Source organism: Panthera onca, chromosome A2 (genome assembly GCF_046562875.1).
Source record: "Panthera onca isolate mPanOnc1 chromosome A2, mPanOnc1 haplotype 2, whole genome shotgun sequence".
Lineage (NCBI taxonomy): Eukaryota > Metazoa > Chordata > Mammalia > Carnivora > Felidae > Panthera > Panthera onca.
Genome location: NC_138340.1, coordinates 127442492 through 127469821, shown reverse-complemented (window position 1 = coordinate 127469821; position 27330 = coordinate 127442492). Strand labels below are relative to the sequence as shown.

General features: G+C 38.9%; 1 protein-coding gene across 1 annotated transcript in view; it reads left to right on the top strand.

Annotated features, from left to right (window-relative positions):
* The window catches only part of THAP5 (THAP domain containing 5), a 184561-nt gene extending 160575 nt beyond the window's left edge, over positions 1-23986 (top strand). Inside the window, exons 12-15 of the transcript XR_013553019.2 lie at positions 10534-10581; positions 11241-11359; positions 20584-20652; positions 23780-23986. The gene's annotated coding sequence lies outside the window, so the exon portion shown is untranslated. The remainder of the gene's footprint in view (positions 1-10533; positions 10582-11240; positions 11360-20583; positions 20653-23779) is intronic.
* Positions 23987-27330: the final 3344 nt, after the last annotated feature.

Sequence of the window (27330 nt, the reverse complement as noted above, 5' to 3'; positions counted from 1 at the left end):
CAGAGGCACATTCCACTTGGGCTCAGGTTTACAAGCCAGAATTTGTTTCCTTGGGTCCCACTTTACTCTTTATCAGAGTAAAGACTCTTTTATCAGAGTAAAGACGCCAGCTTCTGACAAAGGGTGTGGGAAAGCTTCTGAATCCATGAGTGTTCCCTATATGCCAAACACGAGAAGAGTTTAATTAAAAACTTAAATATAAAAGCAGAAAAAATGCAGCAAATAATTTAACAAGCACTGCCTCCAGATTAACAAGAGTCAATATTTCGTCCTACTTGCTCCAGATCTTTGTACCTTTGTATAAAAGATACAAAATATTCCGGTTAAAATGGAAGCTCCCTTTTTTCCTCTCCTGAGTCCCATTCTCCTCCACCACTCCCCCACCCCCTCCAGGCAGAGAAGCAGCATTTGGTATCTTTCTTATGTGGATTATGTTACTGTATTATCTCATTCCCTCCAGCAATTCTTTGAAAAGGCTATTATCCCCATGTTATAGATGAGGAAACTGAGACCCAAGAAGATCAGTATTTACCCATGGTCACACAGCAAGTAGGTAAAAGAGTTGAGCCTCACAGGTTGCTCTGACTCAAAACTTGTGCCCTTTTTTACCATATCCTACATTTGGGGGAGCTGGTCTTTCTCATCTGCCCTGAAGGTGGCAGGGATTCTTTCCAACTGAATCCTTTCACCTCTTCAGATCTTGATTCATGGGCTTTACTTTCTGATTCCTTGATGGAATCATTTTCAAATTTTTGCCTTTTTGGTTTATAAAACCAAAGCATGAATCCAACCGGGGAGGGTTAAGATGGGAGAATTACATTATCTTAGCCTATGCATTTGGGCATCCTATCTGTTTTTAAATGCACCACTGGTTCATGATTACCTTCCCGAGGGCCAATGGTGTAGCCTATATTTCATTGGTCCCATGCCATTAGGGAGCTATCTGTGAAGTGGTTTTTAAAACCTCTCCCTGGATACTTACAATTTGTTTCATAGCTGTAACACTCAAAAAGGACTTCCAGAGAAAGGTGGGATAATAGCAAAGCATAACTTAGATTCAAGAGTGACTACAGTACAGACTAAAAAAAAAAATGGTTTTGCAAAGTAATTTGGTAATATGTATCATGAGCCACAAAATTATCCATAATGTTTGACTATAAGAACTACGTTCTGAGAATCTATCCTAAAGAAGCAACCAAATAGTGGGAAAAGCAACATTCAAAACACTTCCTAATTCTGTTATTTATTGAAGCCTGGAAGGGAACTAATGGTCCAAGAAATGTTGTTAGATGTACTATATAGAAGGACCCCTTGACTGAAACATGTATTGTCATTAAATTGATAAAAGAAAAGCAAGGCACCCATCCTCACTGCCAATTAGGTGTATTAAATTTGCCAAGCTGGTTAATCATTCCGATTTTCAAATTTCTCAGTAGCAGTATACAAAATACTGACATCTACCTTAAACATACGAGAAAATTGAATGAGCTAAACATGAAATAACTTATTCCACTTATGGCACTGCATAGTACCCAATAAACCGTACCTAATAAAATGATTATCTATGAAAAAGGTATAGATTTGTTGCAATTACTACAAAATATGTCAATAAAAGAGCCTGGATTCAAATATATAAAAAGATAATCTAATTTATGTTACATGTTTTTATTACAGTAAAAAATTAAAAATATCTGATTTGGGGTAATGGTGTAGGAGAGGCAACATTTTTACTCTACCCTCTTAGGTTCATGTTTTAGAGGTCTGCAAATTAAATGTAAACTTATAGGTTATCAGGGGAACAACCAAAACTTATATATAAAAAAGAAGTGGCTTTCTGAAATACATATATACCTATATACCTATATATATCTTATAGGCATATAAACATGGGAGTTTAGGGGCGCCTGGGTGGCTCAATCGGTTAAGCGTCCGGCTTCGGCTCAGGTCATGATCTCACACTTGGTGAGTTCGAGCCCTGCGTCGGGCTCTGTGCTGACAGTGCAGAGCCTGGAGCCTGCTTCAGATTCTGTGTCTCCCTCTCTCTCTGCCCCTCCCCTGCTCATGCTCTGCCTCTCTCTGTCTCAAAAATAAATAAAAACATTAAAAAAAAAAAATTAAAATAAATAAATAAATAAATAAAAATGGGAGTTTATATACCTAACTGAAGAGGGGAAGGAGAAGAAAAGGCTTCTATGAGAGGAACAAATGGATTTCTAGGAGAAGAAATAAGAAAGTCTGTGATAATGTTTATTCAGGTCAGACTTCGTCTTAGCTTTTTTTCTTCTCAGACATAAAAATCCCCTGAAGATTGGACTCGTGGCAGCCCCACTCCCAGAAGTTTCTGTAAAGGAAGGCTTTTTGCTGCACCTGTTAAATCCCAAATGTCTTTGCTTTAAAATAATCTTTATATTAATTCCGGGGGGCCTAAATGGGCCTCCACATTGGCATTAAAGCACTTTTCCACCAGGGTGCCTGGGTGGCTCAGTCAGTTAAGCATCTGACTCTTGGTTTTGGCTCAGGTCATAATCTCATGGCTTGTGAGTTCCAGCCCTGCTTTGGGCTCTGTGTGGAGCCTGCTTGGTATTCTCTCTCTCTCTCTCTCTCTCTCTCTCTCTCTCTCTCTCTGTCTCTCTCTCTCTCTGCCTCTCCCATGTGCGCTCACTCTATCTCAAAATAAACTTAACAACAAAAAAAACCCCACTTTCCCCTCTTATATATTAAACAAACTTGCTGTAATATTGTTAGGCAGATTTTATAAACTTTTTAAATAAAGTGATATTTTCTAGGCTGTTACTGTATAATCTATGACAGAGGAGGCTTTTCAGTTCAGAAGAGAAAAATTCTAACACAGTCTATATTCAGAGATCATTGCAATGGTAGAAAGAGCCCTGGACTATCATCCCAAGGACCTCTGGTCACATCACAGGAATAGGATTTACCTCCTGTGTTCCACCATCCAATGGACTGGGATATGCTGGTCCTCAATTTCCTCACCTATAAAGTAAGGATAATAATAATGTCTAATTTGCACATTTCTTAAAAAGAACTGGATAAGATCTATGTAGGTTGAAAGATCATTTCATTAATAAAGACTCATTTGTGTTAGATTAAAATACTTTAATATATATGATCTTATAAATAAGGTGACATTTTATTCATGTAATGAATAAGGGAAGAGGCATGATGATTAAACCTGAAAACTTAAAATATATGTATGTATTCACCTCCAGGGAATGGCAAGCTGATATTCACCCTTAGGCACTCCAGTGGCTACAGCTTACGTCAATGCTGTCGTTTTAAAGACAAACTTGGGGCGCCTGGGCGGCTTGGTCGGTTAAGCGTCCGACTTCGGCTCAGGTCATGATCTCACGGTCCGTGAGTTCAAGCCCCGCGTCGGGCTCTGTGCTGACCGCTCAGGGCCTGGAGCCTGTTTCAGATTCTGTGTCTCCCTCTCTCTCTGCCCCCCCCCCCCCCCCCCCGCTTCTCTCTCTCTCTCTCCAAATAAATAAACTTTAAAAAAAAAAAAAAAAAAAAAAGACAAACTTGTTTTTTTAAAACTGGAGTTAAGGAAGAGCTAGAGACCTTACGGAAATAAAACAATAGCTTAAAGATGACCCTGAACACGATGACCTTGAAAAATGAGATTGTTATTAAAGAACATTGCATTGGATACTTCATCCTGGTTATTTTTCCAGCTCAAACCAGAAATGCCACCCTCTTCATCTCCTAGAGTCTCTGACATAGTTATGGATAGAAACTGGATGACAATGGGTTCATTTTTGATCCAGCAGTGTTGATTTAGACATGGAGTTTATCTGCTAATTTAACCAATATTTCCTAATATAAACCCTCCACCCACTCACAAACTATTCTAAAGAATTTTCCCGAAACTTACAGCCTTACCTGGAAAAAACAGTTGTTCAATCCATCAAATGTAGCTATTAATAGTAACTTTAAAATTGTCCTACAAGGTCCAAATGAATATAAACATTGGAATAAAGTACTCTGTGCACTCATAATATGCTTCTAAAAATTAAGCTTTTCATGTGGAAATTATCAAATAAATAGCTGTCCTCATTTCTGTGGAGATAAATAGCTCCAAGATTTCATTATTTGTTACGAATTTTCAAAATAATTGGTTAAAACTCATATCTGGTTAACAGCCTGACACAGCTTCTCCTATTTTCCACAAAAATACATAGAAAGCTTTTCTTTTTTAATGATAGTCACGATGCAATTTTTTAAAGGACTATTGCCAGAATCCTGGAGAGATTTCTCTAACTCCAAAGTCAAATGATAGACAAAAGCAAGTGACTAGTTGGTGCTTTACCTCTGAAAATAATGGAGGCTTTCATTCTAAAATATCGACAGATATCCTTCATCCTTTCCTAATTTCATCCTCCTGATTCAGACTCTTTGCCATGCAGCTGCTTTTCTAATGCTAAATGTCTGCGTAGAGGTTTTTAAGGCAATCAGGATTCTGGTTAGCCATTCCCCAGAGTATCTCTCCTTTCTCCATGTAGTCACAAACTGTGACCCCCAGGGCAACTAGCATTCGGGGCTTGTCCAGTTACTGAAGTGCGAGAGAAACTGCAGAGGACATGGGAAACAGGACATCCTAGGGATTATAGGTTTTTAACTTTCTTCATTTGCTCAGAGTATCAGGAAATCAGGAAACCTGTAGAAGTGCTCTAAATGAAAGCTCACTAAAGCCTAAAAAGTCTGCCTTAAAATTATAGGAAATGTGGGAACTATATAGATGCAGAATAGGGTCATGGGCATTCCACAGTTACTGTGTCAACAACCACCAAGTCACTATTTATTAGAGGATGAGTAAGTATAAAAAGGGTGGAGGTAGCTTACAAAAAAATCAGGTAAGAGAAAGGAAGTGTCTTGAATACTCAAAGAAATCACTAATTTCTGAAATGACGTTACTGCAAGAACCAAAAAAAAAAAAAAGTAATTTTGAATACTCTGTCATCTACACTAGGATACTAGAATACTTGAGTTCAAATCTTGCGTGCTGCCATCACCTTGGGCAGATTCCTTAATCATTCTGATCTTCATTTATCTGTAAGTGAAAAAATGGAGATAAAAATATTTCCTCATATAGGGTTGTATTACGAATTGCATAGTATTGTGTAAATGAAATGCTTCAATGCTTAGAAAATGGAAGAGTATAGCAGTGGTAGTAACAGAGTGGACGAGGTGGTGGTGGTGACAATATTTTCAGTAAATATTCTGATGTATATATGTATACTGATCAGTTGGTTCTGATGTATCAACATGTTTGAGAACCACTGTGTCCAGACTCCTTCCATGACCTGGTGCCTTCCTACCTACAGTTTCATCTTTGCCTTTCCCTTTGTCATAAAACAGAACTTCCCACGTATTATAGGATAAGCTCTTCTATGCCTGGGGCTATCCCTTTGCCTGGAGCACAGACCCCACCTCATTCCAGTTCTTTGAAACACTTATCCCTATTTATTCTTCAGTATTCAGCTCAAGCATTGTCTCCTCCAAGACCTATTTTCCGTCAAAGGAAATATGCCCAACAAATGAGCAATTTCTATTTTTATGGTCTCCCAGAGCATTCTGTAGCAGTAACTCAAACACATCTTTGTATTATACTGAAGCTATCTCTTCCATGTCTGCTTCTGTTCCCACCAAGCTTTGTCTTAAGGACAAAGCCCATATTCTGTGTAGCAATTCCAAACTCTAGATTTCACCATGGAATGATTATTTCGGTTTTACAATGGATAGTTTACAATTTTTTAAAGTTTTTGTAATGTTTATTTTTGAGAGAGAGACAGAGCGCAAGCAGGGGAAGAGCAGAGAGAGGGAGACACGTCTAAAGCAGGCTCCAGGCTCTGAGCTGTCAGCACAGCCCGATGTGGGGCTCAAACCCGCGAACTGTGAGATCACGATCTGAGCCAAAGTCGGATGACTTTGACCAACTGAGCCACCCAGGCGCCCCTAAAATATTTTTTAAAGCACTATTACCAAATTAACAGTAAACTATGTGGTAAATTACAGAGCACAAAGAACAATGGCCCAATTTTTCTCTGAATTTGTGTTTAATATACGCATATACAACATATTTGTGCATACTTCTGAGTTAAAATAACCTATGAAGCCAACATTTCCTAAAGCAAATTCCTAGAAATACTTGTTTCATGAGTTACTCAATGAAAAGAAAGATACGTGAAATTAGATATTCTGAAATATCCTACACTAAGAATTGAAGAATCATTGTTGAATACAATGGTTCCAAGAGTTATTTGACCATGATGCCATTTTGTTAAGTATACTTTTAAACCCTCGGAGTAAGTAGAGTTCTGTAGACACACATTTTGAAAGATGCAGAGTGACTTATTCTAACCAGTCCTTTTGCTAAGGTGGCAGACAGCACAGATGCAGATGTCATGGCATAGAGAGACAATTTTTGTTGGAGTGGGCTATGCTCTTACTATAGCACAGCCAGAAGCAACAGACACATTGCAAGTACATTCTGTTGCATGGCTGTTCACCTCACCCTTTCCACTACTAAGGATTCTGCTCTGCTTTCATAGGCAGTCCTTTTAATTCAGTGAATAACGTTTTCCTCTTTTGAGGCATGTGTAAATGGATTGCTAAGTATTTTGCAATGCATCCATCTGTGACCACAGTCAGGCTCTGGGCAGCAATTAATTGAGACAACCTGAGATATGATTATGCCTCACAAATAGGAAGGAAGAAAGGAGGGGGGTGGGTCTTCTTTCTTTATAGTATCAGTTTTATTTCTAATATCATGTGTATGATATATATTTGTTTATAACATCACATTTATCATATTTTTCTATTTTTTTAAATTAAGGCATAGTTTGGGGAATATGTACAAAAATGCACTTCTGATTTACAGTTTTGGGTGGAATGAGGACAGAACTTAGCTTCTCCTATTTTATTCATGAAATCTTAGTACAGGAAATGGTATACTATCCATTTATGTTAGTGGCTTCATATTCAGCACAAAATTAAGCTTTCTGCCTGGTGTCATTTGTCAAGTAAGCTTTTTAAAGCAGTAATTTTCCTTTATCCCTTTTAAAGGCAGCTTGTTCTTAAAAACCAGAGTGTGCCACATTACCCAACAAATTGTCACCAAGGAGAAGGAACAACATGAAAGCTGGGAATTATAATGCTGACCAAGTGCAAAGCAAATATTGCAAACCCCCCAAAATACTTAGGGGGTTTTTTTGACCACCAATCTTATCTCAAATGCAGAGACTCAAATGTCAACTTTGGTAATAATTCAGAAGGTTAACTGACACTCTGCCCTGAATCTGAAATACTCAAAATTGTACATGTGTTGAAAATGCAGACTATACAAAGGTGCCAATGTACCATAAATATACATGTATCATATACAAAATGATGGAATGCCAGTCTAAGTATTTACGAAATTTCACCCTAAACAAAATACTTGTTCCAGCAATAATGAATAATTTTAAATATTTGATTCCATATATAGCTGCTAAATGCTTAAGATTTAATGCTGCCTTAGAGAAATTATAGGGAGGCCATATCTCATTGAAATATTGGCTGGAAAATTCTGGTTGCTAAATCTCTATCTAGAGTCATACAAACAAGCATTCAAATCATTTAGGGTTTTCAAAAGAACCTGCAATTATCTCTCTTCACACTAGGTGGTGTAGTCAAGACCAACAAAGCTATCAAATGGATGAATACCTTTGGTTTAGCAAGGTCAAAACTAAAGGAGGGTATCATTTTAAACTTGAAAACAGATATGTATCTTGTGTTAAAATCCCAGTGTGTTTGATAAAGAGAACAGATGAAGAACCAGTAAAAGAGGAATGGAAAGCCTGTTCAAATAGCTTTGGGGATAACAGGGCTTCTTAAAGAGTAAGTCACCAACCACGAGGAGTACCAGTTAAAATCCACATTCCTAGAATCCACACCGCCACACTTTACAATTATGGCATCAGAACAGCAGGGATGAAGTAGGAGCCTGAGTCTGTTCTCCTAAGATACACTCGAGTTGGTCTTTATGCAAAACTCTGAGAAATAGATTTAGATTGCTCTAAATCTGTCCAGGGGTAAGAAACCCCAGTTGACAAGTGTTTGATGTTCAGAAACTTTTTTTTCAGCTTCCTATAGCTTGTATCTTGAAGATCAAGGGTTATAGGCTTCACTATAAAATCTCCAGAGGAATTTTTCCTATGTTACCATCACTGCAAGAAAAAAATCAGAGTGGCAGATTCAGCCCTATGTGTAATAGAATATTTGGAAAGCAGTTTGAGCTTTGTAGAATGGGGGAAAGAAATGTATTTTATAGAATGCAATGAAAATGAATCTCTTCTGGGAGGAATGGGTGGTAGTTATATTAGATATTCAAAAGTCGAGCCACATTGATCTGCCTTTTGAAGTAATTACATTGATATCCGGAGTTTAAAGAAATGTATTGCTTGTTCCCTGCGGATGTTTTCAAAAATCTTTTTTTCTAAACCAAAGCAGTGTTTTGTTTTGTTTTTTTCTCTAGCTTGAATCACAAAAGAAAGCATTTTACTGAAGTGCAGCTAATTATTGTATAGGAATATATGCGTATGGGTGTTCATGTGTGTGTGAACTCCGGAAATGAGTTCTCTGTTTTTTATTTTAAGTGAGATTTTTTTGTTTGTTTGTTTTGGTTGAGTCAAAGCTTGCTCCCTTAAACTCGTTTGTTTTAAGATATTTTTAAATGGACAATATACTAAGATGAATTTCCCACTAGTCTAACTTCAACTGAGTATACAGAATAAAATGTAACCATTTCTTTAAGACTGAGCACAATCCGTGGGGCGCCTGGCTGGCTTGGTTGGTATAGCATGCGACTCTTGATCTTGGAGTTTGATCCCCATGTTAGGCATAGAGTTTACTTTTAAAAAACTGAAAAAAGAAACATTTAGCACAATGCATGTTAAAATGTGTCCTGTACAGCATACTTAAGGAGCCATTTCTTCAGGGCTCGCTGAGGACTATTTCTCTACGGTATATGAAACCAGGCGACTTTGTTCCTTGAATCTTTGCACATACATTTTATGGTTTTCTTATTTTTTCCCCCTTACTTTTAATTGTTATTTCATGTTGCCATCAATACACCAAGGCAGTTGGGAGGACTCCTGTGTCTAATCTCCAGAGGTCTTGGAAGGCTGATAGCTAAATGTAGTTTGTCAGAAACGTGTACCGAGTGAGAAGAGTGGGGGCCTAGTGGGGGAAGGGGAGGCTGCATTAGTCAAGTGTCTACCCTGGCTATACTTTTGAATTTTCTCATTCTTGATTATTTTCCCAAAAGGTGAAGCTGCAGGTGGTTGAATGGTGGTTACCTGAACTATTATTTCGAACAAATCTTTCTAATCTGTTTTTACTTGGGATTATAATCATAACATTTGTAGAAAAGCTTTGTGGCCTCCTCAGGGTATATAAATCTTGTTTTATTTTTCATGTACTAATAGCATAGTGCATTTTCTCTCTGAACAAAAATGTCTCCATGTGCTTCAGCCTTTTGATTTCTAAAAAGCCTGTCTGCATTGTTATATGTGCATATATGTGTATGTGCACATGTACAAATATAAATGCAGATATGTGAGTGTGTATTTACTATGGGGCAGAGTGAAAAAGGAGCTCATTCTTCCATACTGGGAAACAACTTCATATGAACCTGCTTTCTTCTGAGCCATTTTTATTGCTTGCTTAATTATCTTTATCAAGGTCACTAAATGGTAGAAATGCTGACAAGAAGGAATGAGGGTGCTTTACAAAGGAACAGTAAGCCAGGACTGCGATTGCTCATGTGCTCCCTTTGGGGCAGGGTGGGGGAGTTGGTGAACAAAAGCAACAGTTTCCAAGAACAAACAATGGCATTCTCTGTGACCTGGAGCACAGCGAGCAACCCTGTGTCCTCACACATCAACTCCCTCCCTGAGACCCAGGCTACCTTTTCCTCCAGCCACATCTACAAGGCCAGCATCTCAGACACTTTGGACATCTTGTTTTTCTTTTTGGTTTTAGAAAACATTCCTTATAATGGGGGGGGGGGGGGGGAGGGAAAGCACTTTATATTTTTTTTAACTAAAGAACAGCTCTAACAAATTTACAAATCTCTAAATACATGAGGGCCTGAGTGTCTTTGTTGAGCCTTTGATCTGGAATTGCTATATCTTCCCCTGACCCCTCAGTGAGGGTAAAGACAGGTCTTGCTTTGCTCAACATGGTCTCCCTTGAGGGGCCCAGTGCCTGGCATAGAGAAGGCCGGAAACAAACATTGTGAATCAACTGATTGACTGTAGTTGCAAACAGAAACTCGACGGTGGGTGGAGATTAAGTTTATCCCATATAAGCATCAGTCAAGATCAAAACATAAATGCATTTATGTTTGTGTCTCTTACAGATTTATTTCCTCTTGTTTCTCCTCTGAGAGCTTTGAAAACATTTTAAATTTTATGAGGAACAAATGACATGTCCCACTATGCCATCTCAAATCTTCTTTTCTGAATTCAGGTTTCGTCTTAATTGCGGAAAAAATGACACAGCTGCACTATAGAAAAAGTAAGCACAGAAAAGCATATTTTTAAAAATACCCATAATCTCACTGCCCAGAAACAACAGCCACTAAAATGTTGTTTCCTTCATAGTTTTCTGTATTTATGTCTTTAATGTATATCTATGTTCACATAATTGAGGTGTGTTGTAAATATAATTTCATATTCTGCTTCTTTCATGTTATTTCATAAGTGTATGCCAGTCATTAAAACTTCCTCAAAAAGCATAATTTTCATAGTCATGTTGTGCTCCACCATAGAATGATGCCGTGTAATCAAGTTAAATTCATTTCTCCATTATCGAACATTTAGATCATTTGGAACATTTTATCTTTATGACCATCTAAAGATAGTGTTTGTGCATATCATGTGCACATAATGTTTGTGCACAACAGATTATTTTCTTGGAATGGTTTCCTAAAAATAGACTTGACTATTTTTAACGCTTTTGATTAAGTATTGCCATATTGCCTTCTGCTTTTATTGCAATTTGTAGATTAAACTTCTACCAGCAGTGAATGAGACTGTAACAGTAGCTGATAGCAGCTACCATTTTTTTTTTGATGTCTTATGTACCAGACACAGTGCTAAATGCTCTATGTGTGTCATATCATTAACTGTAACCATACCAATATGAAGTAGGTATCCTCTCATACCTATTTACAGATGAGAGACTGACAAAGAAGTTGCATAACTTTTCCAATGTCGTACAACTGGATTTGGGATCCAGATGATTCACCTCCAGAACGCTGGCCTTCACCATACTGAGGGAACGACATTGAAAGGTAACACTATATACCTAGTATTTTGATTCTTTGCTAATTTCATGAAGGAAAAGACCGTATCTTGTTTCTAAATTTCATTATTTTAATATTAGCAATTTTAGGTGCTTTCTTATAATTATTAGCCAGTTCTATTTCTTCTAGTGTAAATTGTCTCTTTCTATCATTTGCTACTTAGTGACTCTTCTCTTTTTACAATATAAACTTGTTAAATATTAAAAATATTCTGTTTTTCCTGTGCCTATTGGTGGCTAAAATTGCTCCTGTTTGGCATATAATTGTATTAGGATATTTTACCTTGTGACAGTTCATTTTTAAGCAGTCAAATATATTATTTTTCTTTGTGATTCATTCCATCACTAATTTTATGTTCGAAAGTAGTTCCATATCCAGATATCTGATATTAACTTACATTTTCTTTAAAAACTCTATCCTTGGGGCGCCTGGGTGGCGCAGTCAGTTAAGCGTCTGACTTCAGCCAGGTCACGATCTCGCGGTCTGTGAGTTCGAGCCCTGCGTCAGGCTCTGGGCTGATGGCTCGGAGCCTGGAGCCTGTTTCCGATTCTGTGTCTCCCTCTCTCTCTGCCCCTCCCCCGTTCATGCTCTGTCTCTCTCTGTCCCAAAAATAAATAAAAAAAAAAAAACGTGGAAAAAAAAATTAAAAAAAAAAACTCTATCCTTTTCTTGTGTTGATCAACCAATCTTTCTAGGTTGTTTACCTAGAAAGTCTTGCTAATTGCCTCAGGTTTTGTCTATTTGTCTGAGACCACACTGTTAGAATCCGAGTGGAAACAGATCTTTTCTAACATTTCTGTTACTCTGAAAACACAGTTCACAAAAATTTCAAGACAGCAACTTTGTCTGCTCCTTCTCCCCAAAAGAGGAAAACCAAGAAAGCATAGATACACATTGCTAATGATCATTTGATACAGAGGATTGAGTTTTGGTCCTGGGCATCAGTGCCCTTTTCTGACACTGAATTCACTTGGGTTGGTTCTCAGTATAAGAAGCCAAAAGACTAGAGTTACTTATGAGGTGTCAGTTTTTGAAATATAAACCCTAAAATGACATATTTCCAATCCAAGAGGTCTGCCTTTTGTGCTAGATCACTGTAGAGCAGTCTTTGTTTACAAAGCATCACATTATCTGGCAACAAAACCTCCTAACAATCAAGCCTCCTTTCATTTTCCCAACACTGTTTGCTGATAATTCTTCAGAAAAATTTTGAGATTTTTTTTTCATGCTACTAATTTATGCCAACATAAATGGGAGTCTAATATTCTGTTTAAAAAGAAGTGTCAACATATTTTGGGGATGCTTCTCCATTCACTCTAAAATCTAAAGTCTGAAATTATTTACATGCAATTTTCAGTGATTTATTAACTAATTATAAACTGAGGTAGGGCTGTTGTTGAAAGGGTAGATTTGCTATTGGTTCCTCAACTACTTTAACTCCCAGGAACAGAAAACCTACAATTATAAACAAGACATAGGCAACCATGGTAACAGATCTACTTTTCACAACAAATACACATTTTTTCAAAAACAATTAATGTTCCTTAATGTTTGACTTATTGTTACAAGCACTTCCAATGGTATCTGTTACCTTCTTTTTTTTTTTTTAATATTTATTTATTTTGAGAGAGACAGAGAGAGAGAGAGAATATGAGCAGGGGTGGGGCAGAGAGAAAGGGAGACATAGAATCTGAAGCAGGCCCCCGGCTCTGAGCTGTCAGCACAGAGCTTGATGCAGGGCTTGAACCCCGAACCACAAGTTCATGACCTGAGCCAAAGTTGGATGCTTAACCAACTGAGCCACTCAGCTAACCTGGTATCTGTTACTTTAGAAATAAATGTCCAGGTAAATATGGATCTAGATGCATTAACTTTAAGTTAGTTATATAGACCTCAGTTATATTAACTTTAGACTTGAAAATCTTGTGACTATGTTTTGATCCAATTTTAGACTATGTTATTATGCACATACCTTTTCAACAAACAGTTAATCTGGAAGTTATGCAATGATTTATAATGCATGATGGGATATTAAGCAATTACTATTTGAAAATAATAACTTCAGTGGAAATCCAAATGGTTCTCCAAATATGAGGAACAGTAAATCTCCTCCAGCTACTTTTCATACCATAAGACTGAAAGATATTTCACAAATTATCTGGACTGACTTTGAAGCAACTGCATGAAATAAAAATTATTACCCAGAATACCCTAATTAAAAGTGATTATTCATACCAACAACTAAATTTATTGTGCACCTACTATATGCCCGAGATTTTCCAATCAATTGGCACTAATTTCTCAGGTACTATGTCATTCTCATTTTATGCTCAAGAATACTGAGGCTTAGAGCAGTCAAATAACTTGTTCAAAGTCAACTTTTATCAGAAAGTCTGTTTAAGACAGACTTAAACCTGTCCTGTCTGAGTTCAGGAGCTGAGCTCTTACCTCCTATGTAATAAATAAATATCAACCACATTCTGCCAACCCATCCTAGGTACACGATTATTAAAAAGGCTGGCTCTTCCATTATTCCTGAACTTCATTTAGCCAACATAGTAGTCAAGATATCTGAGGAATTGGACCCCATAAAAAGATGCCAGGAGTGACCCAATTAGCCAAGAACACCTATTTTTAAAGGTAACTAAGAGTGTTTGGAGGCCCTTATTTTTGAAAGACTCTCTTTCTGAATAGTGTACCACTTTTTGCATAGAATCTCTTCTGTGTGAGAGTAGAGGTCAAAATAGCCTGCAATGGCTTTTAATGGGCACCTTCTTTTTTGGGACACATGGAGTGTCCCCATGTGACTAATTTGTAGCCATTCTTTTTTTTTAAGATTTTATTTTTTAAGTGATCTCTACACTGAATATGGGGCTCAAACTCACAACCCCGAGATCAAGAGTCACACACTCCACCAATTAAGCCATCCAGGCACGCCTATAGCCATTCTTTAAGTAAAGAAATAAATTTGGACCAAAACTCTAAATACCAAGTGTACATTTGAGGCTTTTTGATGCTAATTCTCCTTTGCCATGAAAATATTGCCAATTTCCTAATTGTATTAATGTACTATATTATAAATGGTACTATATATATAATGTACTATATAAAAAATGGTATCACTGGGGGAGAGCTGAATAATGGTAACATCAGGCCACTCTGTACTATTTTTTTGTAACTGCTCATGTGCCTATACTTAAAAAAAAAAAAAGTTTTAAACTATTGCCAAATTTCCATCTTGCCAGGGAAATGAACTTCTGGGCTTTGCAGCTGATAACTTTCATCCAGCTAAGGTCCCTCTTGGGGTATTGGCCATCACTTTGAAGAGGCATTGATGTATGAAATGGGCACAAATTGTTATCATAGAAGGACCAACAGAGCATATCCATAAACCTGCATAGAGGGTCTACCTCATGTCCTCCTCCTGGTATGTAGCCGAGGGCCAGGGTGTCTCTGAAAAGCTTCATTAGAAATGAAAGTCAACCTGTTGAGGAAGACTCCCAACTGCCTCTAGTGGCACTTATCCCCTGCAAAAAGACAAACTCACCAGGTGACAGGGTGAGTCCCAGACAGAGGTCTGCAATGAGCAGGGAGGAATTAGCCATGCTCCTTAGCTGGCTGCTGACTTTAGATGTTTACTTACACACATCAGTGCCAGATCCTGACAAGGACAGATTACCCGAGTGCTGGCTTCTGGGAAGGGAACGTGCAGTGGAGAGAAGAGCAGAGCAGCCTCATTCAGGCGAGCAAGGCCAGTCCCAAGCGGAGCTCTAAGAGCCTACAGGGCCCCTGTCATCAGGGGGGACTGCTCACATGCTCACCCAGGAAATCTACTCTTTGTGAACCGCCTTGAGCTACTAGGAACATTTCCAAAATAAGACATTGATTTGAAGGACTGATGGAGGGTGAAAGAAAAAATTGAAGATCTGTTCGGAAGGCGACTAACTGCCTGAAACGCAATCTCTGCTTTTTGTTTGTTTCTTTGCTTAGAGAGAGAGGAAGGGAAAATAGAACCCTGATAGCTTCACCTAGTTAATGAGGCTGATCCTGGAAGTTTGTGGAACCCACTTTGGCCCATCCTACCCAGAAATGCCCCAGTCGGTATTCAGAGAACAGAACCTGTTCAAGGTGGTATTAGGAACAAGGTTGCAACTTTGAAAAGATAGAGCCCTGCACACAGCATGAATTCGGAGGTGGAAGAAGATCTGCTAAGGGAATTTGGGAAGACAAATGACAGGGCAGGGAATACAAGGAATTCTCGCACGAGCCATTTCATAGACAACCCCAAAACTGACCATCCGTCTTCTGCCGTCAGCCTACCAAAAGCCTTGTTGGCGTCTCTGAAAATAGATGGCTAAATAAGCCTAAGCTTTTTTGGTTCATAGAATTGGTGAATCAAAGGGGCAGATTTATCTCATGCCTCTAAAGATCATTTATAACTTGGCTAAGTGGCCCAGGATAAAACCACAATAAAGGTGATTCATGCAGGAAATCCATTCTGTTGAGGCAGAAATGAAAATTCACATTAAATCACCGTCCATTCTGTGCACAGGAGAATTGGAGTGAGCCAAGCTCAGTGGATTCCCAGGCACACTAAAGGCTGAAAACCCATTGTTCTTGGAAAATGGGGGAAATGAGACTCCTTTAAAGTGGGAATGCAGCCTCTGGCTCTGAGAGCAGGGAGGTACTCCTGACCAGGGTGAGCTGCCCAGTGGCCCTGCCATGCTGGTGTCTGGAACTATATTCCCGGATGGCAGCCAGCCTGGGGATCTATTCAATTACTGCAAGATCCTTGCCAGGAGGCTTTTATCAGCTGCACTATTTATCAAGACAATTGGACCCAGTACAAAAACCCACCTTTGCAAATTGCCATGAAAGGGCTGTCTATGTGGCTGAATCAGGGATGTCTGCTGCCTCTTGGCTTTTGGACTCAACTGTACAGTTATTGCATTTTCTCCTGGCTGGGATCACCTGAAAATATTGTTGTCCCCTATCCTTCACCTTCCCTTTTGGTCCAGAAGTCTAATGTATTGAGGGATAATCTAAGCGCAAAAGCAAGCTCACGGAGCAATCACACATGGGCCCATTATTTTGCACATGATTTATTTTTTGTGTGACATTAAAGTCTTCTCAGTCTCTTTCCCTAACCTTCAGCTAGAACCACACTTCTTCCCTTTTTCCTGCTAATGATCTATCAGATCTCACTGTTGGGCATTGGTTATGACCAAGTGAGATGATTTCCAAGCCCGCACCCTCGCTTTTCAGTGAGAAGTGGATTGATGCTTCATCGGAAGGCCTCGATTTTATTGTAAATTAACAAAAAAATGTAGAATATTTTTAGTACACTTAGTTTGGGATTTTCCTTCCCCATTGGTTCTTTATTAGCCTTTATTCATACAGTAAGGTTGTATGCAACTTAAAATACAGTTATTCAGTCATAATGAACAATACCTAATGCAACTCGGTTGGTAGCAATGGAGTCTGAAATGGAGATAATCCACGAGTACATACACATCAGTGTGGTACTTGCCACAAATCACTGGTGCTCCTCTGTTGTCGTGACTGAAAGCTGACAGTGGCCATTGTGACACATTCTAAAGGGTGGCCTAAGCAATTCATCCGGAGTTGTGATAAAGGTAGGAATTCCATCCATGATGGATTTAGCAAAAGCAAAACCTCATTAAAGTAAATCCCCTCCTCTGAAAATAAGTTAAATCTATTAACTGATTTATGCTCTTGTCAAAAGTGCCAATGTCCTTATAGGTGATGGTAAGCTATCTTGTCTATTGACAAACACTTGAAAACTGGATTTATATGAGAATCATTGGCTTTCTTGAAAAAAAAATAATTCATGTCTCTTCTTATGTACTGCATAAGGGACGCACCCTGCAAACATCAGCAATAAAGAAGGCTTATTTTATGGTAAAAGCAATCTGGTAGATTGTAGGTAGAACATTACATTTGTCTGGTCATACAAATCTTATGGGCACAAACTAAAACATACTGAATGCGTCAATTAACCAGAGTTCCTATTGGATTTTTTTAAAATAAAAACTGTTTCTCATGGCACTACAGTCAGTACTTTGATTCGTTCCCCTTTCAAAGACTAAGGGAAGGGATAGGCCCCTGGTAACAGGCTGTTGCCCATCAAACTAGATGGAGACAATTAATTTAATGAAGAGTTTCTATTTAGGAAGAAGCAGTAGGAGGAAAGGGCAACGGTGGGAGCTTCCACCAGGTTGGCTGGTGTTTTACAGGCAGGAGAAGCAGCTGGAAATTTGGATGATGGTTTTGAAAGCCTGATGATAAGGAAAAGGTCACTAAAATTGAAATGGTGGGTGGGAAAGTGGAGCAGACCAGGCTAATGTGGCAAAACTGAATCATCTCGTGTGTGTTAAAGCTTTTAAGGAACTCTTTTCTTTTTGCTTCAAACAGTTTGCTCTTCTCCCTAGTGACTACTGTCCTGTGAATGGCATAGATTATTTGCCTCTTTTCTTCCACCTAAATCAATTCTAAAAGCAATTTTTTAAAGTTCAGTTTATATGATAAGGAATGTTCCCATCAGACCTGAGTCATATTGCGAATGTGTGTCTTTTGCTTTAGTGTGTAGTATTTTTAAGCCAATGTTGTTCCCACACTACCTTAGAAACAATGTGTGTATTTACAAAAGTAACAAACATTGTAGCTTGGAAAATTCCTTTGGCACAGACAGGAGTGTTCAGCCACAAATGCTTCTGACTTAAAACCTGAACCAAATAAAACTTGACAGCAAGGCAAAATATTTTATAGGCAAAGTGACATTTTATAATAAGGGAATAATAAATGCAGAAGGGAAAATGAACCAAAGCTGAAATATCATCTGAGATCCCCTGGATACTAAAGGGAGGTGAATCTCATTTAGACTTTTCCTGTTTTTATTACACTAATAATTATGTCTATGACTGAAGCACTCTTAAACTTGGAGAACTCCCGTATTTCTAATTACGTGGTCACATATCTCCAATCGCATGTCTCTATGAGATCTGGATGACGCAGTGGGAAGCCTTGGTCGCGTGGTAAAATGGATGGATATGGAAAGAAAAGTGATGGAAAAATCACAGAACCACTTGATCAAGCACTTCACTTTGCAACCAAATCAAGCAATGTTTAAATCAACCTGATGAACATAATACAACCCAAAACCCATCTACAACTGGACATTAAATCACATTACAAATGGAATTAATAAAGACCAAGTAAGCTTACTTGCCAATCTCCCGTCTTCTACCCTACTACAAAAGTCAGCAACCACTGTTGATTTGCGCATTTAGGAAAATCAGCAAGGGTCTATCAACCACCTTTCTAGTCCATAGGACAATTGTAAAGAGGATACAAAACATTGATGTGTTAGTCTGGGAAAATAGAAATAGTCAAGGCTGGTTTTAACACAATTGGGTTAGACTAGGATTAAAAGAGAGCCAGGATTGCAAAGCAAGTTGGTGTGTGGATCTTCCCACAGTGCCAGGAGACATGCATCTGCCTTTCTTTCCTTTTTTTAAAATTAAGCTTATTTATTTATTTTGAGAGGTGGGGCAGAGGGGGGGGGGGAGAGTGAATCTGAAGCAGGCCCTGCACTGTCATCGCAGAGACCAACACAGGGCTCGATCTCATGAACCATGAGATCATGACCTTGGCCAAAAGCAAGAGTCAGATGCTTAACCGACTGAGCCACCCAGGTGCCCCATATCTGCCTTTGTGTAAGCGTTGGTGAAGTGCACTTTGGGTTCACTCCAAATGGATGGACTCCAGGCTGGGAAAAGCCCACAGTCCTCATGTTCATCACTCAGAAATAGATATTTCCCCAAAAGAATGACCATGGTATAATACTGAAGAAACAAAACAAGGCAAACAAGAAACTTACAGTCATCAAATCACTAGATTAAACAATGACTTTAGCTAATGTATTATTCATATGACAGACATTTATCACTTGGCCTACTTTTCCATGGTAATATATGGAGTGCTGGAGGACAATTGGAAATGATCTAAGCATCTTATCTCTGGATATTTGGTTTCATTAGGTCTGGAGTGGGGTCTAGAAATAGATCCTATTTGTTTGCTTGCTTGCTTGTTTTAAACTCCTGAGAAGATTCTAAGGATCCACAAGTTGGGAACCCACTGATCTGACAGAGGTTTTCAGTCTCTGTGTTGCCTGGTAAGTCAGAGAGAGCAGTGGGAAGGAACCAGAGCTGATGCAGAGAGCATTGATCATAGCTCCAGTCTCTGAGTCTGCAGGACAGCAGCTATAAAGTGTGTTGCTGGGGAAGAAATTCAGAACTTTTTATCCAAACATTACGTGACTATTTAGAAGCTGTGTGACCAGGAACAAGTAATTAAACTTCTTGAAGGGGTACTTATCGCACCCCCTTTCAGAGTTGTTAAACATTCTAAGTGAGATTGTAACAAGGCCTGCTCTGGTGCCTGGTCCATCATCAGGCTTAGTTTCTGTCCTTCTCCCTCACATAAGGTGTAGCCCTTCTTCCCCTCCTCCTTTAATGTTAAAAATTGTTTTCATTCTCCACAACCCAATCCCAACCTACATACTCCATGAAAGCTTTATGACACCTCCACCACTCCCACCACCAAGGCTCACTGACCTCCCTCCTCCTTGTACTTCTGTGGCCCTTATATTCAGGATCACATAATCTGATACTTAATTGTCCTCCAGTCTCTTCACGAGTATTATTTTAGTTTTCCTGGCCTGGCTCTCCTTGAGCACTCAGACAATGTTTTCTTCATAGAGGGGCAAAAGAATTCCTTGTTGGTTGATCGAAAGTACCTGTTGGGCTGCTTCCATAAGAGACATCTAATGAGGAATGGGAAACCCTCATTTTTCTGTCGACATAATGCAGTGGAGACCAGCCAACATTGCTACGGCTTCTGTAGGCATTAGTATTCTGAAATAATCATCAGAATGCCAGTCTCCTTCCACCCCCACTCACTTGTTTTGTTGGAAAAATGCAAAACCTGCATTTTCCATTAACCACATCTAACTCTATGCACAGAGTGAATGCAGTGTCTGTGTTTAGCATCCCAAATGTGATAATTATGCATTATACTTACTCCATGGCTAAATCTTACATTTCTATACTAAAACACAAAGGAATGACTAAATACTCTAGTGTGTTATCTTGCCCTTCCTTACCATTGTGGGTTTTCTTCTTATCATCCAGATTGGCCCCATGCTGAAATGCGCCTGTAAAAATAAGTAAGAAACTTCAGATGTATACAAGACTTAAAAGGTGAGTGACGAGAAGAGGTGAATTGTAGGGACATCTGTGCCAGCAAACACATGAGCATATTGGAAAGAGGTAGCATTGTGTGTGTGTGTGTGTGTGTGTGTGTGTGTGTGTGTGTGTGAGTGTGTGTGTGTACGCCTGTGGAGAAAGCAGATTTTTTTTTTTAATGAGGAACAAAAGCTGGGTTATGTAAGCAGCACTGTTCAAAACAGCTTGTATAGCAAGAATGGAAACAAGGTATGAATATTCATAAGTAAAATGGAAGAAGTGTTCATTTGCAAGGAAGTGGAGATGAAATTCTGCATATTGTTTGACCACAATTTTACCCAGAAAGCTTTGGGTGTGTAGATCACACAATATGTCATACAAACATAAAACCAACTAACCCCATTGCCTCAATATTCCCCTTCTTCAATACACTAATAACCAGTTTATTAATATTTCTACGTGTTATTCAGTCAGGTTGTCTTGATTTTGATTCTTCCACCTCTGGATACCTAAAAGTGAAAGAAGAAAGAGATAATAAAAATAATCATATACAAAGATTAACTCCAAATGAATCAAAGGCTTAAATGTAAGCCAAATCTATAAAATTCATACAAGAAAACATAGGGATGAATCTTGGTTACCTTGGATTGGGAAATGGATTCTTACATATGACATCAAAAACATAAACAAGCTAAGGAAAAAATTGATAAGTTGGACGTCACCAAAATGAGAAACTTATGTACTTCCAAAAGATACTATCAAAAAGGTTAAAGACAACCTACAGAATGGGAGATAATATTTGAAAATCATATATCTAATAAGAGTCATGCATCTAGAGTATAGAAAGTACCCGTGGGGATTCTGTATGGCTCAGTTGGTTAAGCATCCAACTCTTCATTTCAGCTCAAGTCATGATCTCGTGGTCTTGGGATCAAGCCCTGCATCGGGCTCCATGCTGACAGAGCCAAGCCTGCTTGGGATTCTCTCTCTCCCTCTCTCTCTGCCCCTCCACTGCTTTCATGCCTCTCTTTCTCTCTCTCAAAAAATAAAGTATATAAAGGACCCCTATGATGCAATAATAAAAAGTGAATAACCCAATTAAAAATGGGCAAAGTATCTGAGTAGACATTTCTCCAAAGGAGATATACAAATGGCCAATAAGGACATGAGAAGATGCTTAACATCATAGGTCGTTATGGAAATGCAAACCAAAACCATGAGGTACAACATCACACTCACTAGAATGGTAATAATAAAAAAGTCAGATAACAAGTGTTGGTGAGGAAATGGAGAAATTGCAACCCTTATACACTGCTGGTAGCAGTTCCTCAAATGGTTAAATATAGAATTAGCATTTGACTCAGCAATTTCACTCCTATGTATATACCCAAGAGAAATGAAAACATGTCTATGGAAAAACTTGTATACAATATTAATAACACCATTATCTATAATAGTCAAAAAAATGTAGAAACAATCCAAATATCCATCAGCTGATGAATAGATAACAAAATGTGGTTCTTCATACAATGGAGTATTATTCAGCCATAAGAAGGAATGAAGTACTGATTACATGTTATATCATCAATGAGCCTTGAAAACGTTGTGCTAAGAAGCCAGTCACAAGATCACAAATCATGTGGTTCCATGTATATGAAATGGCCAGAATAGGCAAACCTCTAGAGATGAAGAGTAGATTAGTGGCTACTTAGGGTGGTAGAGTGCATAAAAGGGTGATAGCTGAAAAGATAATGGGGCTTCCTTTTAAATTTTTATTTATTTTTGAGAGAGAGAGAAAGAGAGAGCAGAGGAGGGAAGAGAGAGGGAGAGAGAGAATCCAAAGAAGGCTCTGCACTGTTAGCACAGAGCCTGATGCAGGGCTTGAACTCACAAACAGTGAGATCATGACCTAACCTGAAACCAAGGGTTGGACACTTAACTGACTGAGCCATCCTGGCTCCCCAGGGGCTTCCTTTAAAAGTGATGTAAAATGTTCTAAAGATGACTGTCGTAATGGTTGCACAACTCTGTGACTATACTAAAAACCATTGAATTGCATACTTCAAATAGGTGAATCATATGGCATGTGAATTATGATTTCAATAAAACTGTTGCAAAAGAAAAAAAGAAATGAAGAAAGAAAGAAGAAAAAGGAAAAAAGAAGTACTCACCATGATCTTGGGCTCTGTTAGAAGACCCAAACTTTTTATCAAATGAAACTCTATCAGTGAAATTATCAATAAATTGAATGATAGGAACAACATGAAAAGAAAATGATCAAATGAAACTCATTCCAACCTCTAATGCATTCCCTAAGTCTTATGTACTGTCATGTAACATTTTAATGATGGGGTCTTAAGCAGTGATATTTTTCCCCCCTCAAGTAGAACTTTGATCCCTCATACATTTGCCTTGAAAATTGGAAGACTCAAAGCAAAGTTGATGTCAAATGCAGACTATATTATAGCATTTGTCATAGCATTCAATCTGTGGAGCTTAAGTTTGGTAGTATTTTTCTTTTCTATATGAAGCCAAGAACAAATTGAGTAACCTTCCAGAATTTGATTAGGAAATCAGTGGATCAAAGTTTTAACTTTAGGATGAGGTACAGTAAGGGCACAAATTAAATACACTTCAACCTGTTCACAGGATTTAGATAATCAGCCCAGAACTGATCTGTTGCCTCTGTTTTCAAACTGCATTCTATGGATCCTTCTGTTGGGGAAGGGATCCAAGGAGGGTGTGTTCCAGGTTTCTCCATCCAGAGAAGCTCCACTTCTATCTGTTCTAAATGTAGAATTTCTGCTTAACAAGATTCTATGGCTAAACAAGTGTTGAAACATGGGGATCTAGATCATTTTAATTAACAGAAGCATCCTGAACTTTCCCAGCCTCACAAAGTTTTTGTAAAAACATGAGCCCAGCTTCACTCACAGAGGAAACGTCACCAGTTCACAGAAGACCTGCCTCCTGTAAAGGACTTCCCACCCCAAATATTTCTTGGAGTCTTCTGGAGGCATTTTGTACATGTTCAAGAACAGGTCACCATTTATTCACTCAACAAGCATCAGTTCTGTGTTTGCAACAATCAGGTAAGGACTTTCTGCCCTACCCTTACCCTGTCCTTTGTTCTTTTGGTCAGGCAAGACTACCACTTTTAACAATGAGGGAGAGATCATCTTTCCAGTCCTTTTTCGACCAGCTATTGATGAAGAGATGCCATAACACCTGGAGGAAATTAGGATTCTCCCTAATCCTTTCAACACAAACATGTGACAACAAGATGTTCTGGCTGTTTAAAAAAAATCTAAGGGGAACCTGGCTGGCTCAGTTGGAAGAGCATGCGACTCTCAATCTAGGGGTTGTGAGTTCGAACCCCACGTTGGACATAGAGATTACTAAAAACGAACTAACTAAATAAAAAAATACAGTATACAATTCAATGTGTTCTTTTTTAAAATCTATACTGCCTTGGCTCAGAGATAAAGCAAGATTTTTTATCACACAGCTTTAGACTGTGGAGTGTGAAAAATTAATGAAATTTCATTGTAGAATAAATGGGCTTTTGAAAATCTAACTCAAAATGAGCCATTGCTGGTTTCATGTGGCATCTAACTAGCAGTTTCTGACGTGGCCTTGTCTGGTTTCCCACTGAAACACCCATGGAAACTCAGAGAACAGCGAACCCTCAGACAGCTCACCTATTACTAGAGTATGTATGGCACCTGCACTAACTTAATAGTGGAGTTAATATTTGAAGAGCCGAAACCTCCTTTGGGGGAGCCAACATAATATTTTGTGACTGAAAAAGCTTCATCCCTCCCACCCTGCCTCAGAACCTGAGTCTCCCTCAGTCATCACTTGGACAAGTGTTCTGCCTTTCTCCCATCAGGGAGGCCAAAACCAACCTTTTAAACCAACCTAGTTAGAAAATACTGGGTATTTTGATTTTTATCTCTGTATTTATATTTTTGGCAATTGCTTCTATATGCTTTTGGCCAGTACTATGGTGAAATTATCTTAAGTTTAAATTATGATAGAAGGAATTCAATTTTGTTCACTGATGCATGTCCATTACCTAGAACAGTGCTCTGCAAAGAGTAGACAATTAATATTCATTGTTTGCATATTCGTAAGTAATTAGTTTTAAAAAGTCAATAGGACCACAGTTAACTTCTAATCACACTTGTGCTTTAATTTTTGAAGAGAATTTGGGCACAGAATTCTTTAATAATGATTAAATAATTTCATAAAGAATTTTATTATGAAATTCACCAAGAGCTGAGAGAAATAAAAACCAGGAGTTGGTTGAAAGAAGGAATAGTCCATTGAACAACAAGAGTACTAAAATAGCCTTTGTTTATTAGTGACCTTCAAGGAATCAGCCCTATGTCCTCTCCCCGCCTACCAAAGCAAGTGTTAACAAGCCCACTCATTTGCCAGAGCAGAGCTGGGCTCCCAGTCAATGCCGCTGACAGTGGAAGGAAGAAGAAATAATTACTTCTTAAAGCCACACATTAATTTAAGCACTTGGGAAAATTCAGTTTGTGAAAAATAAAGAATGAAATGGGAACAAAAGAAAAACCATGTTTCATGTCAGAACGGAAAGGTTAGAGAAACAGCGAACAGAATGGAGTGTGTGGAAACACAGTGAGCTGGAACCAGTGGGAAGACCAGCCTCCTGCTGCAGCATGGCTGGCATTCACCTCCCCACCTGTGAACGGGGACGTTACACTCTGCACACTGCTACCACCCGCTTTCCCTCTGTATAGACAAGGTGGGGGATGCTCACTAACCCCCTGGCAACCTACTTGTTTGAGGAAGGACGTTAAAATCATGACTACTGTTTGAGGTTTGAGGGCACATGGAGTTAAAGGCAGCTCTAGGGCCATCTTTATCCTTCTCTTTTCAACCCTGCACCCAACTCCTGTGATTTCTATGTATAAATCACCTTCTTCCTTTACTTCCTCAGCTTTGAAAGATAAACATGAAATACTAGATTAAAATGTTTTTAATTCTGCCATTTAAAGGTGCTTTGGGGGTCGCCTGGGTGGCTCAGTTGGTTAAGCATCCCGCCCCAGCTCAGGTCATGATCTTGAGGTCGGTGAGTTCCAGCCCCATGTAGGGCTCTGTGCTGACAGCTCAGAGCCTGGAGCCTGTTTCAGATTCTGTGTCTTCCTCTCTCTCTGACCCTCCCCCGTTCATGCTCTGTCTCTCTCTGTCTCAAAAATAAATAAAAACGTTAACAAACAAAGGTGCTTTGGAATATAGGTTTTATTATTATTTAATATGGCAAGGCCGCCAGATCTGAAGTCAGCTGCCACTGAAAAATAGTTACACCTATAGATCCCAAGAGGCGGGGGTGTGTCATGCAGTGGAGGGCTACGTGGGGACATGCCAGGGTCGGTCAGGAGGCAGAGGGAGAGGGGACAGTTGTGAACCAGAGCTTTTACTGTGATTTCTGTAGGAAGGAATGGGCCTGGCATTGTAAGCAGGCTTAGGATTGGCTAGTTTGGACAAATTCAGTGGGCTCTGGGGCACAGGGTCTGTCCCTAGTTGTCTGGTACCTCGTCCTGGAGTGCTTACGCAAGAGGATAGCGGCCCAAAGTGTGAAAGCCAGAGACAGGAGGTGGTGGGGGATAATGGCTCTGGACTGTTGGTTTGCATTTGAAAGGCATGCTCAATGTCCAGTTGTTAACTGTCTCTAGGTATTGGCTAGCCCTGGGAGGGATACTTCCTCCAGGGTCAGCCAGGCCCCAGATGTCAAAGCATCAGAATACAGAAAATAAAAGACATGTTTCATACAAAAGGCACTTGCATAGATTCAGTTTACCGGAGTAATAAACCCAGCATTTCAGCTGGTGACTTCCATTATGATGTGGAACTCCAGTATTGAAAGGTCGGGTTACCCATACATTCAAAACCATAAAAAGGGTTTCAAGCTGGATGTGAAGAAACTACTTCTATTGCAAGGGAACCATCCTCATGCTTGCCCTGGTGATTTGCTCTATCTGAGTACTAAGAAAAATACTTCAGGAGGATGCTTTATGCTTTATTATTGACCATTAACTTGTCATACCATGAAGGAAAAGGATGATTTAGGACTGTTGATAAGAGCAAGAAGATTTTCTCTTTATCACAAGGTGGAAATCCAACCTAGTGCATCAATAGCAGAAGATCTTACCACTCAATAGACGTTCAGAGCCTTGCAGAAATGGACCTGCAGGAAATTACTTTCATGGAGGAGGAAAAAAAATGACATCGGGTTATTGGTCCCAAATGGCTCATCCTAACCTCCAAAAATAAAATACAGATGAAGATGTCAGGAGATAGGAGACATTCAACCACATTTAAACTAAGACTTTCTACCAGCCTATTATTGGAGTTTGGAAGGAATTCTCTCTAGCACTGAAGCTGATGGAATTGGATAGAAAAATATGATCAGCGACTCATTCAATGAATGCCAGTTTGCCATAAGGTAGGAAGTGCTTGCCTTCATCTTGCACAGTTTATGTTCTGGTTACTAAAACCCAAAAAGGGGATGTATAGATTTTTCTTCCTCTGGACTGAATAGGCAAGCAAAACAAAAACAGAAACAAAATATGCCCATGGAAAAAAAGGTATTACCAAGGGATAAAGAATGCCAAACAAGATGTCAAGAACTCCAGAGGAAAAACAAGCTTCTGAAATGGC